Here is an 18,225-nt window from a genome sequence, read left to right as displayed (position 1 = left end):
GATCACATTCTTGAATGTATCATTTTTTGGTATATATATAACTTGAATCTTTACTAAGTGCCTATTAACATCTTGATTAAACATTAAAAATTAAATTGAAAATGCCTCACGTTTTATTTTTTTTTTTTTACCTAAAATTCAGAAGACATTCCTCATTATTTTTGTCTCCACTTGAATTAAACTAAAAAAGAAATAGTGACACTTTCTCCTCATCCAGTGGGTGCTACTTGGTATGAGGATTTAATGAGAAGATGCAATAGAAAACTCTTTTAGGCATGCACAATGTCGTGAAAACGTGAAGATTATCTTTGTGAAAAATGTGTTCTGCCATTTGGAGACCAAGAAATAATATCACTCTTCTGCCTTTATCCTTCATTTGTCTTCCACTAGGCATCTTGAAGTAGGAAGCAATGTGTATATTTCACCCAAAGAAAACAGTGAGAAACTGATTCTATATTCCCTGGATGCGTTTTACACTTTACAGTAGCTGACACTAAACAACTTGGCTGTACCACATGCCTGCTCAAGCTGATCAGTAGTAAGGTCTGATTATTCAAAAAAAAAAAAAAAAACTTTCCAAGATGTCATGTCAATTTTTGTTGTTGTGGAAACTAAAAATGTATGCAGGGAATTTTAACATTGCCTATTTAAGTAGGTATGAAATTCCTTTTGGAAAGAAAGATTGGTCAGTCTCAAGAGAGAGTTTTCAGCTTGGGAATGATGGCTCAACTATGTTCTTTATTGACGTTATGCCTATTTGCAAAGTTTGTTTTTAACATTGCTCAGTGTGCAGACTGAATAGGGGGGACCCAAGCACTCATCTGTGTATGTTTACAGTACCCAGTCAATTTGTATTAATAAAGATTTAAAACTAGCAAATTAATTTGTGAGGTGACTTATTTGAGTGAAAGTCTTTAAACATCCTCTGGAGAGCTATTGTGAAATCACTAAACACAAGGCACTATATTTAGAATGTGTGTTGTGTCTATGCTTAGCAGAAGTTATAGGTCTATTTCTGACATAAGGACTGACTTCTTGTGGAATTTCACTGGGAAGAGAAGAGAGAAGGTCTCTAAGTGATAAGATATCTCAGTGGTAGATTAAAGAGTGGTCCTAACATGGTCTTCGTGGCCAATGATCTCTTCATTTATATTTTAATAAATATTTAATGTGCATCTCTTATGTGTCTGGTCACCTTCTAGCTTCTGGGAATATAGTAAAATCAAAATATATCATGCCCTCCTCCTCATGGAATTTACATTCGAAGAGATATCCAAATGAAGAAAATAAATTTTGAGAGTAAGAATTGTAACGAAGGAAATAAACAGGTGATGAAATAGAGTAATGAGTGAGACTTTCTACTATGTGTTGAATGGTTTATAGCCAGACAAGAGTAGGAGAGAAAGACAAATTAGGTGACTATTATTGTGCTCCAGATTGGTGACAGTGGTAGCTTGGACTGGGTAGTCACAACTGACGTGGAGCACAGTGGAGAATTCCAATGGCAGGAACAAACATATGAGGAACCAGATGTGTGGGGGAGTGGGTAAAAAAAGAAAGAAATCACTATAACTCTCAGGTATTATGACTTCATCAATTGAGTAAGAGGTGATGCCATCCATTGGGTGAAGACTGAGAGAAGATTCTTGGAGAATAGCAATCAAATACTGCTTTAGACATCATGATTTTGAGGTGACTATTTTATGTTCAACTTCCTACTGGATATGTAGGTTTAGCACTCAGGAAAGAAGGTAGTCACCAGAGATAGAGGATTTGGACATGAGTCATGTTCACTAGAGAAGGATGGGTCACTTGGTAATCAGTGCCACCTGACTACTATTAGCTATGTGGGTAGACTTCAATATTGATAGCTTGATAAATACTGAACTATTCGTGGGCAATAGAAGCTTTTAGTGCATGAATCTGATATTTTCCTGAAGACAGTGCTAAGAATGACATGGAATCTCCCCTTATAGGCAATATATCTACATGTGGACAGGGACCACATGTGTCTCATGTACTGCTGCCATGCCAACCTCTGGCTCAGTTCCTGACTTACCACAGTTACTCAGCAGGTATTCATGAAATAAGTTATTGTGAAAACAGGCCAAGATCAAACAATGATGTTTGAAGCATCGATTTCTCCCTTTTCCTGGAGAAGAATTTAGGCTCAAAAATGATTGAAACTAGCTTATGTATTTGTCAACCTCTTTTTCCTTCAATGTCAAAGTTTTTTGTTTGTTTCAGCATAATGTGGGGGTACAAATGTTAAGGTTATGTATATTGACCTTGCCCCCCCCTCCCCTGGAGTCAGAGCTTCAAGGGCGTCCATCCCCCAGATGGTGCACATTGCACTCATTATGTGTGTATATACCCACACCCTCCTCCCCCCTCCCATCTGCCCGGCGCCTGATAAATGTTATTCCTATATGTCCACTTAAGTATTGATCGGTGAAACCAATTTGCTGGTAAGTACATGTGGTGCTTATTTTTCCATTCTTGGGATACTTCACTTAGTAGAATGGGTTCCAGCTCTATCCAGGAAAATACAAGTCTATAAAAGAAATCAATAAGATAAATACTACTGATTGTCAACGAATATCACCAAAAGCTCTTCTCCTGAATTGGTGAGTTAGGGATTTTCCTGAACACTGCTAGAAAGTGAATAGCTGAAACCAGTTGGACTTCCTTAAGTCTGTCTCTCTTCAGAACAACTCTCAGACATTGCTGGTTGGGGCCAAGAGTCCCCAGGATGTTTCAGTTTTGTCAACATGAAGTCTTCAGAAAACAAAATTAAATATTTTTTTTTCTGCTTTTATAGTGATTCCCTCCAAACAATGTTTACTTAGCCCATCAGAACTGCCTAGTCTCAGAGAACATTGGAAAATCTCTTTTCATTCCAGTTTATGAGTTTGTTTTATGTGTTTATAGTCACATTGCATTTTTCAGCAAAGAAAAGCATCCCCCAAGTTGATCAAAACTCACATTATTCACCCACATGATGCAGCTGAGTGCTTGCTCTCTCCAAAGCTTATGAAGCTAATTACTCATCATCAGAGGGAGTGGTTTTTAGAATAGGTCACAGACTCTAAAGGCAGTTGCACAGATTTCTATCATATGCAATTTGTTCACCTATACAGGGAGAGGTTCGAACTATGTGGATGTTCACTGGTCATTCAGTACCAATTTTCTAAGTTTCCAGAGCCTCTAAGACCCTGCCTTGGGTAATCAACTATGTCTTCCCTTAAATAATTATCTAGAGGAGGATGACAATTTTCCAGAAAAAGTTGCAAACATATTTTGAGAGAAATATTGGAATAAGTATGTAGTGACCAATGAGATTGAGGAAAAGAACACAATTTGAATATATTCATTCTAGAGTTTTATTTTTTAAAAGTCCTTTATTTTTTATTCATTTTTTTTTCTTTTTCACTTAAAATATTTAGTGGGCTCTTATTAAATGCAGGCAGTAATCAAGGAGAATCTTGAAGACCCTGATACTTACTATACCTTCTTTGCTACAACTCCCTCATAATTACTTCCCCTTCCTTTAAAGAAAAGAGCAAGTTCTGTTTCTATTATTATTATTATTAGCAGTAGATGCTTATATAAAGAATGCATTAAAAATCACACCCAAATACAGCCACTGACAGTCTGTGACAATCTAATTGCATTCCTGCCATCCCAGAGAAGCTATTTGTCCTCACTTATAATGATGCCATAAATTAACAATCAACTGGAAAGAGACAGTTTTAAATGCAACCTCTTCACAATTTAAAGCAGGTATTTGGTACTAAACACATTACCAGGACAGCTAAGTGTTCCTAGAAAGCAAATGTATTTCTCCTTCTTTTTTTATAACACATGCTATGATCTAGAGGAGAATTGCAAGGCAGCATGAACTGCTCCAAAACATCAACAGTGGGAAAGTGTTGAGTGGCTTTATTTGCACTCCCTTTTTTTCCTGATAGTCTCCTCTTTGTCTGAAGTGGAGCAGGAAACCCAGGAAGAGTTATAAAAGGGAGTAACTCAAAAATTACTCTTTTGCATCTTTTAAATGATGCACTACAGGGCTGTGGTTAAGAACATGGACTTGTGAAGATCTATCAGTTTGACTACAATCTGTCCCTTTCTAGAGCTGTATGGTTCAATGGGGAAACTAGTAGCTATGTGTGGTTATTTAAATTTAAATTAATTAAAATCAAATAAATTTAAAACAGCGAGTTCCACAGGCATGCTGGTTATATTTCAATTGCTCAGATATAGAACATTTCCATTATCACAGAAAGTTCTATCAAACAGTGCTATTCTACAGCAATCATTTTCATTCCCACAGCTGTCATTATATCTCCTTCAACCCATCTTCATTGCCCACTGATACTAAAGCAATCACCTCCCTGCCTTCACCTTTGCCTCCCTTTAATTTCTTCTTTGCTCAGAAGCCACTGCCATCATTTTGAAACTTAAATCAGACCATGATTTTCTCTTCCATAATTTCTCCTTATATTAAAGTAAAATCTAAGCTCATTATGATGGCCCCCAAAACTGTACAAAATGTGGATCATATATATCTTTCTTACTTCACATCCTAACAGTCTACATCATATCCTCATTCCCTCTTTCCCCTTACTACTTCCAAGCTGCAGTACCTTCCAGTCTTGGCGAGTTGATTTCCCTGTCCATCTCCTTCACTCTGAGTGTCTCCTGTCACTTCTCTGAAGATTCACGATGCTCTCTCCAAGAGGATCCATCCACAGGTGGGCATCCACCTACAACTTTCACTTATCTCCTTGAGAGTAGCATGTGCAGCCTGCTTCTAGTCCACCACCTTGACCTAAATCTCACTTGGATTTTTTATTCCTACATTTCAGATTACCATGGGCTTTGAAGGTAAGTCAGATTTCAACATTTAGAGAAGTGGAAAAGAGTGGTGTTTTCTGTCCCACAACATTAAAACTAGTAAGCCTTCCTCTGGCTTTCTATAGTAGTAGAATAGCTGTTCTGTTGTAGTATATCATTGATTTATTCAACAGTTATCAACTGCCAACTATATACTAAGTTCATGGTAATAAGCCTTATAGTACTAGTAAATAACTTATTTTACCCATAGGACCTTATAGGTCTTCAGGTCATGGAGCACATCTATTTTTTATTGTCCATTCTAGCATCATGCAATAAACATACTAGGAGCCCTGTGTTTATTAAATAAAAAATAAAACAAGACCCATCAGTTTCAAAGTGATTCTTGAACCTGAAGGAACCTGAGGGCACCTCTTGACAAAAAATGACACAGCTCAAACTTACTACAAACTATGGCCAAAAGAAATGTTTCATTTTCAGAAATATTGAATCAATGCCACACATTTGGAAAAATCTCAGACATCAGGAAAAGTGACTCACTGTATGACATCTCCCCTGGAGGTTTAAGCAAAGGCAAATTAATTTCAGCAGTTGGCCAAATATGGGCACTCCTGCAGGGTAAGAGGAGCTAAGGTCTTGGGGTAGATTTTGATCAGCATGAAAGTCTCCTCAGGAAGGGAGACAGGGAGGAGATAGTATTTGAAAAGCAGTTTATGGATGGATGTGCAGCCAAATGGCTTGATGGCATAAAAGGACATAGTTCTCAGGCCACCATCCCTGCAAAATAAATTTTCCCATCCATATAACAGGACTGGGCTACTTTCCAGTAGTTTGGTTTACAAGGATGTATGTATCTTGAATCATGGATGAAAAAGATATAAATGCTAAGACTAGAATTACATCAATATGTAGATTAAGTTACAAATATAGATGTATATAGCTATAGCTATATTTAAAGATGTATACATAGATATTATTGATATTGAATAGTTCTCTGTAGACAAGTCATCAGTATGCATTGGAGTGTATCAGAATTATTTGTGGTTTTCAATATATATATATATATATATATATATATATCATATGGATAACTGATATTTAAAATCCATAAAGTAAGCATTCCAAAGAAGTGTCTCTTATGATTACCATGCAAATTCTTGGAAACCATTGTAATAGGCATCCATTAAAGTGGTTCAGTTTCCTTTTTTAATTTCTCACCAAATGATATTTGAAACCAAGTAAATTCTCTAAAAGGAAACAATTTCCTCATGTTCGGTTGTTTCAAACATTTTAGAGAATATAAATCATACTTTATAGTGTTCATTATCCTTTTTTTTTTTTTCAACTTGTAATCCTGTTAAATATGATTTGCATGTGGCCACCCAACTCCTTCCTGAATATGTCAACACAACCACTCATACACACACACACACACACATAAATGTATGCATACACCTCATAATTTTAGATATTTCATCAATTTTCTTTGCAGTCTCTAAATAATATATATTTTAATAAAATATATAAAACATATTTTAATATATGCAAATAAATATATATGTTTTATATATATATTAGTCACGTACTATAAATCTTCAAGTTCACACAGAAAAAATATACTTTATTAAATACATTTTTTAAAAAATATTTTTAAAATATATATATTATTTGCCAAACTATATTTCTAGGTAACTTGTACTTATTTACCTCAATAATTCACTTGTTAATTTTATTTAAAATAAGTCAATTTTTTTTCTTCCACAGGATAATACATAAGATGTTATACATACCTCCCAATACTTCCTCAAATTATATATCTTCTCTTCCCTGGATTACACATCCTCAGTATACTATATGAAAGGAGGGTTCATCAAATACTATGTGGAGCTATATAAAATTGTGAATATTTGATAATATTTTATTACTTTTAATAATTTCCCATGGTTTATCCTAATACTTATATCACAATTAGCTATCTACTATATTCAAATATTCACATCAGGCTAAATACACTATTGACCCCGGGATGTTCATCTTTTGGTATGAAAGATTGGTTTAGAGCTGATTCAACACCACTGTAGGCTTTGAAGAACAGTAATATAATGTTTACAAGATATATAATTAGCAACATTCACTCTCTCGGAGTTGGATAGGCAGTTATAGAATGCTTATCAGAAATATCAAAATGGGGTTTTGAAGTGAGAATACAAGTTTACCAGAGGAAAAAAGAAGGAATGACAGTCTAATCAAAGTAAACAACAAATGCAAACAAAGAATAAGGCAGCAAGGTGAATTTAGCAACTAAAAGCAGTTTACTTTTGCTGTAGCATTAAGAGGCATCTTGTGTGTGTGTGTGTGTGTGTGTGTGTGTGTGTGTGTGTGTATGTGTGTGTGTGTATTCATTTTAGAACAGTAAAAGATGAAGCTGGAGAGATAGTCTGGGACCAGATTTTGTAATGTTTTTCAAGTCATACTAAGGAGCCTGATTTGATGTGGGTCAAATTTTTTTAACTAAGTTATAGATTTTATCCAACTTTAGTCATAAAATGGTCTAATGGCTGCTCCCTGAGGATGAGTTAAAGATGAAAGAGTCAGAGAAAGAGGAAATAATTAGAGAATTTTCCATATAGTTCACAGCACCGTTATTTCCTTCTTGTTGAAGTAGCATAGGAGAAGGGAAGAGAAAGCGATGGTTTTCAGTAATACATGGAAAGTAAAGTCAGCAGAACTTGACGATTGATTAGATGTCAGGAATGAAAAAGGGAGAGTAGTCCTAGGTAACTATGCACTGGTTTGAATGACTCAGAAACATGGTGCTGCCACTGCTTGAAACAAAGAACGCCAGGCATGTGAGGAAGCAGGTATATTGGCAAGGTGATGTCATCAAGGTCGTCTTCACCAGCTTGCAGGAAGACTCTTTTCCACATCTGCAGCTCTGCCACAAAAGGAAATATATTGGATACATCCATTCATACAGATTTGTATCTTAAATTTGCAGTTTGAAATAAACATTATTGTTTGCGCAGATAAAAGGAACCTATGTTATGAGGTGAGGATTTATTTGAAATAAAAACAAGCAAGAAACGTCAAATTATCATTCTTGGAATAATATTCATTCTTTCCATTCTTAAACGTGTGCATTAGAATATCATTTATTTTTTGTTACAATCATTTGAAATATAAATGCTGTTTATCTTTTCTTTAAATGTGGAGAAAAAGTGGGTTCATTAATGTTGTTGGAGGGATTAGTGCAAATTCCTAAGAATGCATTATTTAAATGAAATTATTTTCGGATCAAAGATCATTGAGATTTAAGAGACAAAAGATGAAGAAGAGAAAAATTCATTAGTCACTTACTATAAATCTTTAGCTTCACATAGAAAACTTACATAAACTCAAAAAATGCTAAAAAAATTATAGCTATTTTACACAATAAAACAAAACTACTGAAAATCATTATCAAAGTGTTTTTCAAATCTCAACTGGTGTTTATTGAACAGAGTCTGTGTATTATACGCTTCATGTCATGGTTGGAGTCTCCAAAATGGACTGATAATTTATATTTCCAGGAAACCCACGTTCTTGTGTATCTCTTCTTCTTAAGTGGGAACTGACCTTAATAACACACCTATATGCCTTCTGGAAATGCAGGGCTTTCTAGGACTAATTGTGGTAATTCTCATATTTATGCAACATTTACTTCCATGGTTTTATTTCTGACCATTTTCTGATCCCTCCTGCACAGACAATCCAGTCAAGATTATGGTACAGCTGCTTCAAACAACCTGCTGCTTCGGCTGCAACTGGGAGCAACTAACTTTCCCAGCAAGCTCTGATTAGCATTTCGAGCTTGACAAGTGCTTTCCTTTCCGAATGTGACTGCAGGAGTGATTGTTGTCACCACCACACCTTAGGCTTCTACTGCACACATAGTCTGTGGTTTGCCTCTGCTTACTGAAAACACAATCTTTTGCTGACACACTGTAAATGTGAGCCATTTCTCCTGCTTGATAGACATGTGTACCTTTTGAGGGGGAAGTAATCTCATGCAAAGGATGCTAGGAATGGATTTAGAAAGTATCTGGGTTTGGTTTGAGTGTATAGGGTTGAACTGGCATTTGTGAGTTGCTTTTGTGTGTTTGATACTTGTGATACATTGTTTAATACCTGCCTAACAAAGGTGGGTATTGTGATTGACTGGTGTTGGTGGTGAAGATTGAGAAAATGTAGTGGAAGGACTATGAATCCAAGGCCATTTAAAGTGGACTTCTCTTCTCTTGGACTGGTAAATATCCAATATTTATTGAGCACTCACCATGTCCAGAATACTTTATCTTCAGTCCTCCCATCAGCTCTTCAAGATAATGTGTATAGTTTTTCAGTCTGCAAAATGGGGGTGAGGAGTTAGATAAATGTCTCACAGGCATAGATAATTAGTAGTAGACTTAGGGCACTGAAATAGCTTGCATTTGAACCCAGACACAGAACCCTGTTCACTAGATTTATGTGGCTATTATGAGTAATATTAATAATAACCAGAAAAAATGAAGTCAAAATAAAGAAAGTAATAAAATAAAAGGAATGAAACCAGGAGAAATAGATAATAAAGTGAAAGGAAAGAGAGAGGGAGAGGGATGTAAGAGAGATGTAAGAGAGGAGAGAAAGAATGAAAAAAGAAAGAAAGACATAAGTAAATAAATAAAGTGTTCAGAGTGAATTTAACACAGAAGTTTCAGAAAAAGCATAATCCTTGCTCCATAAAGGCAAAGATAGCAATAATCATAAGTGTTCATCATGTATCAGCTACTTTGCCTTTAGGGTTGTTGCAAGGATTGTAAGAGATAATCTGAACTAAAAGTATTGTCTTTATGTCTATTTTATATATGAAACATCTAAGGCTTAGAGGAGCTAAATAACTTGCCAAAGGCACACAATGTAAAATCAGGAGGGTGCAGACTTGACAAGTAGTCAGACTCGCAGGCCACAATCTCAATCACTAAACAATACTGTCTTCTGTCTCATGCTCATGTTTCTCATCAAGGTACATTTTGCGGAGACAACAGTTTGGATCTTGATATTAAAGCAAATGAAATCAAAAGATATACTTCTGAATCCTACACCTCTACTTTAACTCTGTGTGGGGCTGCCTGATGAAATACAGGAATCCCAGTTAGATTTGAATCTCAGATAAATATTGGACATTTTTGTTTGTTTTAATTATAACAACATACCAATATGGCACAGGGCATGCTTACATGAAATTATTGTGTATTGTTTAGCTAAAATTCAAATATTAAATGGGCAGCCTCTGTTTTCATTTGCTAAATGTGAGTTTGAGGAAGTTCCTGGACCAAATCTTTTCCACTGCATAATGTTGTTAAATAATGGTTTCTTGCTTACCTCACAGACTTTTTGAGAAGATTAAGTAGGAAAGTGGGTGCAAAGGCCTTATTAACTTCTGCCATTTGTGTTAAGGGCTGTGTCAACAACTTTTTTGAACTTATTTAAATAAATCTAATATCCCATTATGTTAAATAATACATTAAATAACCCTTGCCTTTGATTGTGGTATTCTTTGTCCAGCTGATGTAATATAACCTTCCACCTAATTTAGAGAAATGTTTCTTCATTGTTCACTTGCTTATTATTATTAGATGCATCAAAATTATAAACATGGGATTAGAAAGATACTCTTTATGAATGCTAAATACTTGTGCATCTAAGGATCATGGTGAGTATCGAAGTAACTCTACTTCTTACAAATGTTTTTTGCACAAAGGAATGCTGTGTAGGGGTTTGTCTTGTGATAGTAATATCAGTGATAAAAGATATACATCAATTAAGATTTAAAGGGATGAGATATCTGTTCAATGATGCAGATGTTAGCATTTCCCTAGTAAATGCAAGTCTCTAGACAAAGAGAAAAATAGTGGCTCCTAATCCTGATTTGCTGAATTTGCCCATTGTTTCTATGAAAACCTGGGGAAAATTTAAATTGGGGTGAAGAGGGAGTTAGTCAATCTGAGATCTTGAGTCATCTACATTTAAAAGTGGTACCGTAACCTAGCAAACTGCTTACACATCTAGATGAGAGGGAACAAATAGATTCAACTCAATTTTGTATGATGATCCAGTTGATCCATATTTACATAAGTAGAATCAATGGATGGTGCAGATGTCAGCAAAATATTAAATAGTCTTTGACATGCATTTCAATCTCAGTTTGCATTGGAATCCTGGGTCTTTTTTCCAATTTCAATTTCTAATTGTTTCAATGAGATCCTGCAAAATTCTATAAATCTGACCTATTTTACATAAAATTTAGATTTAATTTTATAGATTTTTCAGGAAAAAAAAATGCTGGTCAATAGAATGTTTTGAATATTGAAAAACAGTAAGAGCCAGATTTGAAATAAGAGTTTAAGTTACTTTTCCAGTGGATCTTGCAAAAATTTAAATAATTGAATTTTATCGTTTATTGGTGAGTGGCTCTATGTCTCAAACTTGCTTGTCAGCTGAAATTTATTTCCCAAGTAGGGCAAAAGTCCAAAAAACGTGTTATTCATTGCTGTAACCATTTGAACATTTTTAAAGTGTATTTGTAAAACTACAAACCTAATTCAGTAATGTATTAAAATTATCAAAAGTTCAGCAAATCATGCATTGCATCCAGATTCTGATACATGCTAGATTTCCTGTTTTTACAAGTCAGCGGCTTTCTGATGATAATCATTTGAATTTCAAATGATAAAATTTATAATATATCTAGCATAGCCCTAGAATGCATAAAAAATAAGAGGGCACCCTTTAGAGAAATTTAAAAAGAATTGTGCATTTCATAATTTGATATATGTAACATAATCCATCATACGCCGGGGCTTATGTTGTGCCAGCACACATAAAATAAAAGGGATGGAGACTCCTGTCTGTGCCCATCACAAGACAACACAGCAGAGATATGTTTCCTTGAATTATGAACCACTGGCTCCCAGGTATGCAAAGCGCTCTACTCTCTATCAGAGGGGGCGCATTCGTAACACACTGAAGGGCTCTGTGGGCTTAATTACTATGTTGGAGTTTGGCAGAATGAGAAAGAAAAGACGCCAAAGTGAGAAAAAGAACTCTGTAACCATCTCCACAGGGCTAGAGAATTCATAGAAATATTTACTCCACAGCCAAGGCATAAGGCGATATTTTCTGTCCTTTGGAATGCCTTCTTCTACTAGTGGTTTTTCTTTTTCTCCAAACCCATTACCTACTCATATTCATTTTTCCAAAAATAATTACTATTTTATCTGAGTTATCATTGAAATCGTTTCTGTCATATTCCAACAATACAAGGCATGTATAAACAGATATTGATAACATGATTCTTTTTCAGCTCTGCTAAATATTAAACAGAGGCCAAGTCTCACTAACATAGTACTTTTCCAATGATTATGAAAATGGCAAGGGCTAATAATCACATGATGGTTGTTGTAGGGCCAATAACATGGGCATTTGAATCCCAGTTGCCTACAAACTCTTTGTGTGATTATTAGCCTAAATTCCATAAATTCAGTATCATTGTGTGTAAGAAATATATAAAAAGTGAGACATTGTGAGAATTAGGAAAGAATATTATGATGTAAGCACATGGCACATTAATCAAAGTTTGAGTGTTCATACAGTTTAGTTCCCCTTCTCTATTCCTTGCCTTCATTTTCTCACTTCCACAAATGCTATAGTTGTGATCGTTCCTTTAGACTCTAGCTACATCTAACAATAAACAACAAATTCATGACTTGAGATTTTGAGACTTTTAACTTGAGGCCATTGGTTCATGAAGGGATCTTGAATTAGATTACATAATTTATACTTATTTTATACATGATGAACATGCAGCCCAGATGGATTAAGGAATCTCTCTGAGGCTACACAGTGAGTTAGGAACTAAGTTGACACTAGAACCCTGTTCATAATGCACCACATATTTTTTTCTCTATAAAAGTAATTGCTCGAAGGAAAATTTCTATGTTCTACTTTAACCCTTAAACCAGGTGATCATTAAGCCAAATACCTGGCAAATCGAGGGTAAAAAACACGCCCCATATAAATTTGTAAAGTTATATACACTTGGAAAATTTTAAAAATACACACATATATGTTCCACATATAGAGAGAGGTTCCTTGCAAACTCATAATTGTTCTATACTGTATTTTATAATTAATTTGTCCCATGAAACATTCTACACAACTCATCTGTATTGTAGTACTGAAGACTGAAGTCAGACAAATTAGATAACATTTACATAACGCTTAACAATTAATAGGCGTCCAATAGTTAATTGCCAGATTTAGTGTTTGCTTTTTCTTCCTTCTTTGTTACAAAGCAGCAAAACAAACAAATCAAAAAATATGCATTCTAAGAAAACACAAACCATGGACGCAAAAATCTTCAGAAATGGTTGCAACTGTAAGAAAACCGAATTGAAAAGGAAGGGCAGACCCTGACATTTTGTCTGTGCACGCACCAGTAATTTAGAATCTGTGTGAGGTTCAAGCGCCACACAGTCTGTTTCAGGGTTAAGGCATCCTGTGTGAGGAGTTACACTCCTACTTCTGTTTTGCTGTTGTGCTGGCTTTACTTTGTCACTTTGGAAAATGCTCATCCCTCCCTAAAATTAAAAAGAAGCCCACCAAGCATAAGCATTAACATGGAAAGGAATATTTTCCTACAGTCTGGAGCATCTGAGTGAGGAGGAGGGAATTGCAATGCCTATAGATGCTGGAGGGAAGGAAGGAAGCGTTTCCACCTCAGTGCAAACAGGAAGTTGATGAAGATAAATGGTTGAAAAGTAGCCAAATGTAGACAGGTTGCTATGATAGCGTTCAAATCTAAGTACTCACCATTTGTTGTCCTCGGAATTTGCCAAAAATTCCATCTCCTCCTCCACCAACATTTTTTTTTTCTTATAAGCAGTTTAGGTTGTAGAAGATGAGATGATCCGTATTTGAAAACATCAGTAACTTTTAAAAATGCAAACGAAAGACACTAGGTTTTCCCATGAGAAGCCTTGCTTCACAGTTTGAAAGTGTAAATAGGTCTAGTTAATTCAGAGCACCTGATAGCCCTCCTTCCTCCAAAAAAAAAAAAAAAAAAAAGCCTCTGATATAAATGTGCTTATGCCCTCAGGCAAACACACTAAGCACATTTGGGAATCGGCTGCCAGGGCCTCCCCATCTGCTGCGGCAGTCACAGGCGAGGCTGCAGAGCCCACTGTCTTTTGGGCATCTCGTGGGGCTGCCTGCTGGAGACCTTCGCTCTGGAACTGTCAGCTGGTGGGGCATTCTGCGGCCACCTTTGACCTCCATCCCTAATCCCCTCTGACACATTCCAGGCTGTCGCACCAGATAATCCTCTTTGGTTCACCGCACACCATTCGAGCCAACAATCGGCATGTCCTTTCTCCCATCTGTGTGTTCTAGTTTAGGCTGGGTCAGGAGAGATGTCACTGTTTCTCTTTCTCACTCCTGACAGCTTTCTGATTTTCAGCATTTAACTTTAAAAACTCTAACTTGCAAAAAATCTGAAGTTAACCGATATGTATATTGGTAAATTCAGCATTGTGAGAAGGGTTTAGAAGGGCACTGGAATGTCCTTTTACACGCAGCCTACCTCTGTTTCATCTACCCACCTTTTCCACCTTCCTGAGCATTACGAATAGTTGTTGTGATTATCATTATCCATTCTTCAAGGCTCATTTCCAATGCCACCTGCTTTGAAAAGCTTTCCCCAATTGCCCCACAGCAAGGGAAGATTCGTCACTTTTGTGTCATCTCTAAACATTTTAGCTCTATATATCTCCTTTATGTAATTCTTGCAAATAAATACAATAAGGATTTACTATTCACTGTATTCTCTGTTTCAGACATCTCATTAGGTACTGGATATATAGTGGTGAACAAGTAATCTGATAAAACTCTCAGTCTAGCAGATGACTCACATGATAATTCATAGCTAAGACAGATGTACATAAAGGAAATAAAGCATCTATAATGATAGAATTATTAATTATTAGTTAATTACCTCTGAAGGGATCAAGAAAAGCCACATAAAGGGAAGTCAACAATTACAAACACAAACAGGCAGGAGTTTGAATTCTTCCAACAGTTACTAGATACTTAATCTTGAGCAAGGTGTTCAGTGTATTTGGTTTGATGTGTACTCATCAAAACGGTAATAATAATAACTAACCAGCATGCACATTCTTGAGATTAGATCCTATAATTAAATGAGATCATGGATTTCAAGGATTTGTCACCACAACTAAGATTTAAATAGTACATGATCCATCCATATTGGGTGAAGGGGATCACATCAAAACAAAAGTCAAAAATGAGGGACAATGTCAATAATTTTGGTGCAATCGTTGGTTAAGTCAATGGCACAGGCATTAGCTGGCCCAAACTGGATGAAATTAAGTGGCCAGAGTACTTAAAAGAGCCGATAGGACCTTCCTTCTTGGACTTCAGTAACTTTACCTTGTATGTCATTACTCTGAACAAAATATGCCACCTCCATATCACAAGGAATCTGTGTGTTGCGGTGGGTGGTGGAATTGTTACTCCAAAGAGAGTGATGGAAATCCAGGGTGCTCTCTTTGGGAATGTGTGTGTGGGGTGTGTGTGTGTATGTGTGTGTGTGTATGTGTGTGGTGGTGGTGTAGCAGTAGTGGTAGTAGTGGGGAAGGGTGGTGGAATATACGCTAGAGGACACTGTTAAAAATGTAGTCTGAGGAGGATTTCTCCCTTTCTATTAAAATTTCCCCCATGTTTTGGGGAGAATTAACAGATGCTCAATATCCACACATTTCCTTTCTTATTGCCTTTATTTAGGAAGGCCACCCCTAAGCACCTAGTTTTTTAGTCATTATGTATTTTGAAAAAGAATACATAAGAAAACCTTTACTAGAGAAAGTTGAAAGAATAATATAATGAATATCATCTATACACCTTTCACCTAGATATGCCAAATAATATTTTGTCATATTATCATTCTCTAACTCCTCTATGTGTGTATTTATATTTATACTCATTTTATTTGCTAAACTATTAGAGAGTAAATTTCAGGTGTTCATCATTTTTCCAGGTGAAATAAATTGTAATTGTAGTCTCATTGAACACTAGGACTCACTAGTACTTTGAGGGGACCAAATCTTGTTTTGGTTCAAATAATCTTCAGATCATCACAAGGAAACATCACCCAACTTTCATTTGAATACCCTCCAGATATGTGAAGTTCACTAAAGCTTGCCATTTCATCTGCCTGTGGCTCTTCATCTTATAAGTTCTTAGAAAGAATTTCATATTTATATTTTGCCTTGGTCACCCACAGTTCACTGTGTAATATGATTATGAATTCTTGTTATATTTCCATCCATGTGTTTTTCTATACCTCCCCAAAGTGGTGTTCCTGTGAGTGTATTTTTTGTTGTTGTCATTGTCTCTAAGTTCTAAGTAGCATTAGTTAATTTTTATATTTCAAGTATTATATCCAGATGTACATGCTTATGCCAACCTAGATTCTTAGTATACTATTCTGAGTTCTTATTGGTACATGTTCTATCCTTTGGGGATAAAAAGAAAAACAAAAATAAACAAAAACAACTTTCTTAATCAAGGCAGTCTTTTAGATGTTTGGGAACAGCTGTTATTCCCATTTATGTTCTCTTTTCATCTAGTGAGTTCAGAAATTCCTTTTCTAAGACTGGTTTAATCTCCTTAACATCTTGAATACCGTCTTGTTAGCCCTCTACACTACCCTAATGCTATACACCCTTATTAAAAGATGCTTATCAAAGAGATGAGATACAAAAAAAATACCAATTTGCACTTTTATAGACACTGTCATTCTTTTTCCTAGAGGATCAATCACCTCCATTTTACAGAACAGAAAAAATATTAATAATATAATGGATTAAAATAAACATATTAAACAATCCTCTAGAAACATGCATAGAGCTATCACTGGTCCTTGGAAGTTGTCTTAGGGATAACACATTGCCATTTCCGGTTTTAACAAGAAAGACCCTGTGGTCTATCCTAAAAGGATGATCAGGAATGTCCAGAGTTGAAATAGTGGTACTAGAGAAATAATCCCTTGAGTCATAGAATTCTTTTTAAAATAATCTCATATGATATTTGAATTAATTTAGTTAAATTTGAACTCTCTTGAAATGGAGAAAGTAAATAATAAAAATTTCAAAAATTGGTTAGGTAATAGGTATATACATAATATTTGGAGAAAATGCATAGTAAACTTGATTCAAGGAAGATATATTTTGCTATTAATGTGCATGAGGGGCTATGATTCAATAAAAAAAAATTAAGTAAAGAGCATGATCCAGTTCTAACCATGTATCATGTTACACTGATCAAGATGAACTTTGAAAAATGTACAAATTGGGTTTACTTTGGCCAATTGGAAACTTCTAATGTGGCATAGATGCTATTATTAACAGAACATTCTTTTATTTATTCATTGAATATTTAGTGAGTGCCTACTATGAGCCAGGCACCATTTGTTCATGTGCTGGAGATATAGTAATGCACAAAGGTGCATCCTTGCTCTTGCAGACTTTACATTTGAATGGGGGTGGCACCCAAGGATATGTAATATGTAATACATAAACTGTGTAGTATGTGTTATGATAAGAGAAAAAGAAAGCAAGTTAAGGCTACTGGAATTGTGGGAAAGATATCCCTCTTTATAGCGTAGATAAGGAAGCCCTCACTGATAAGTTAACTGAGGGAATGAGAAAAACCAGCATGTACAAATGCCCTGATGCTGGAGCTTACCTAGAATGGTCCAGAAACAGCAAAATCAGGAGTATATCAAAAAAAGAGAAGAGTTGTAGTAGTGAAGGTCAGACACGTGACAGATCTGAGGTTGAAGGGAATGTCCATCACGTAGAGCCTTAAAAATTAAAGCACTTACTCTTCATTATATACAAGGTCCTTGAGGAGTTTTAAATAGAGGAGTGGTGTTTGATTTACATCAAGATCATTACAGCTGCTTTGTAGGGAAAGGCTATTCATCAATGATGCAATAATAAAGCATATAGCATTTCCTTGCTGTGTGACATGGGTCAAATTCCTGTGGCCATAACTGTAAAATGGGGATATTAACACCCTAAGGTAACCACCAGAGCATTGTGACAATTTGCTTGGATAATGAATGTGATTTCATAATTCAAACTCTAGCCTAACTTTGGAGGGAGAGGTAAGGAAAAAGGCCTAACTGAGCTTAAAAAAATAAATAAATAAATAAAAGTCATACAGACAAAGCCTATAAACTTCACTGGAAGCCTCTGTGTATTTTTA

The 18,225-nt window shown here is 35.6% G+C and overlaps 1 long non-coding RNA gene across 1 annotated transcript; it reads right to left on the bottom strand.

The window, feature by feature from the left end:
* Positions 1–7,152: 7,152 nt before the first annotated feature.
* On the bottom strand, positions 7,153–17,885 carry LOC105862409 (uncharacterized). Its single transcript, XR_001150049.3, has 3 exons — positions 17,701–17,885; positions 9,176–9,243; positions 7,153–7,795 (listed from the first exon to the last, which is right to left on the bottom strand). It is a non-coding gene; the product is annotated as an uncharacterized LOC105862409 (long non-coding RNA).
* Positions 17,886–18,225: the final 340 nt, after the last annotated feature.

Source organism: Microcebus murinus, chromosome 20 (genome assembly GCF_040939455.1).
Source record: "Microcebus murinus isolate Inina chromosome 20, M.murinus_Inina_mat1.0, whole genome shotgun sequence".
NCBI lineage: Eukaryota > Metazoa > Chordata > Mammalia > Primates > Cheirogaleidae > Microcebus > Microcebus murinus.
Note: the sequence above shows the minus strand (reverse complement) of the source record. Positions and strands in the feature narration are given on the sequence as shown.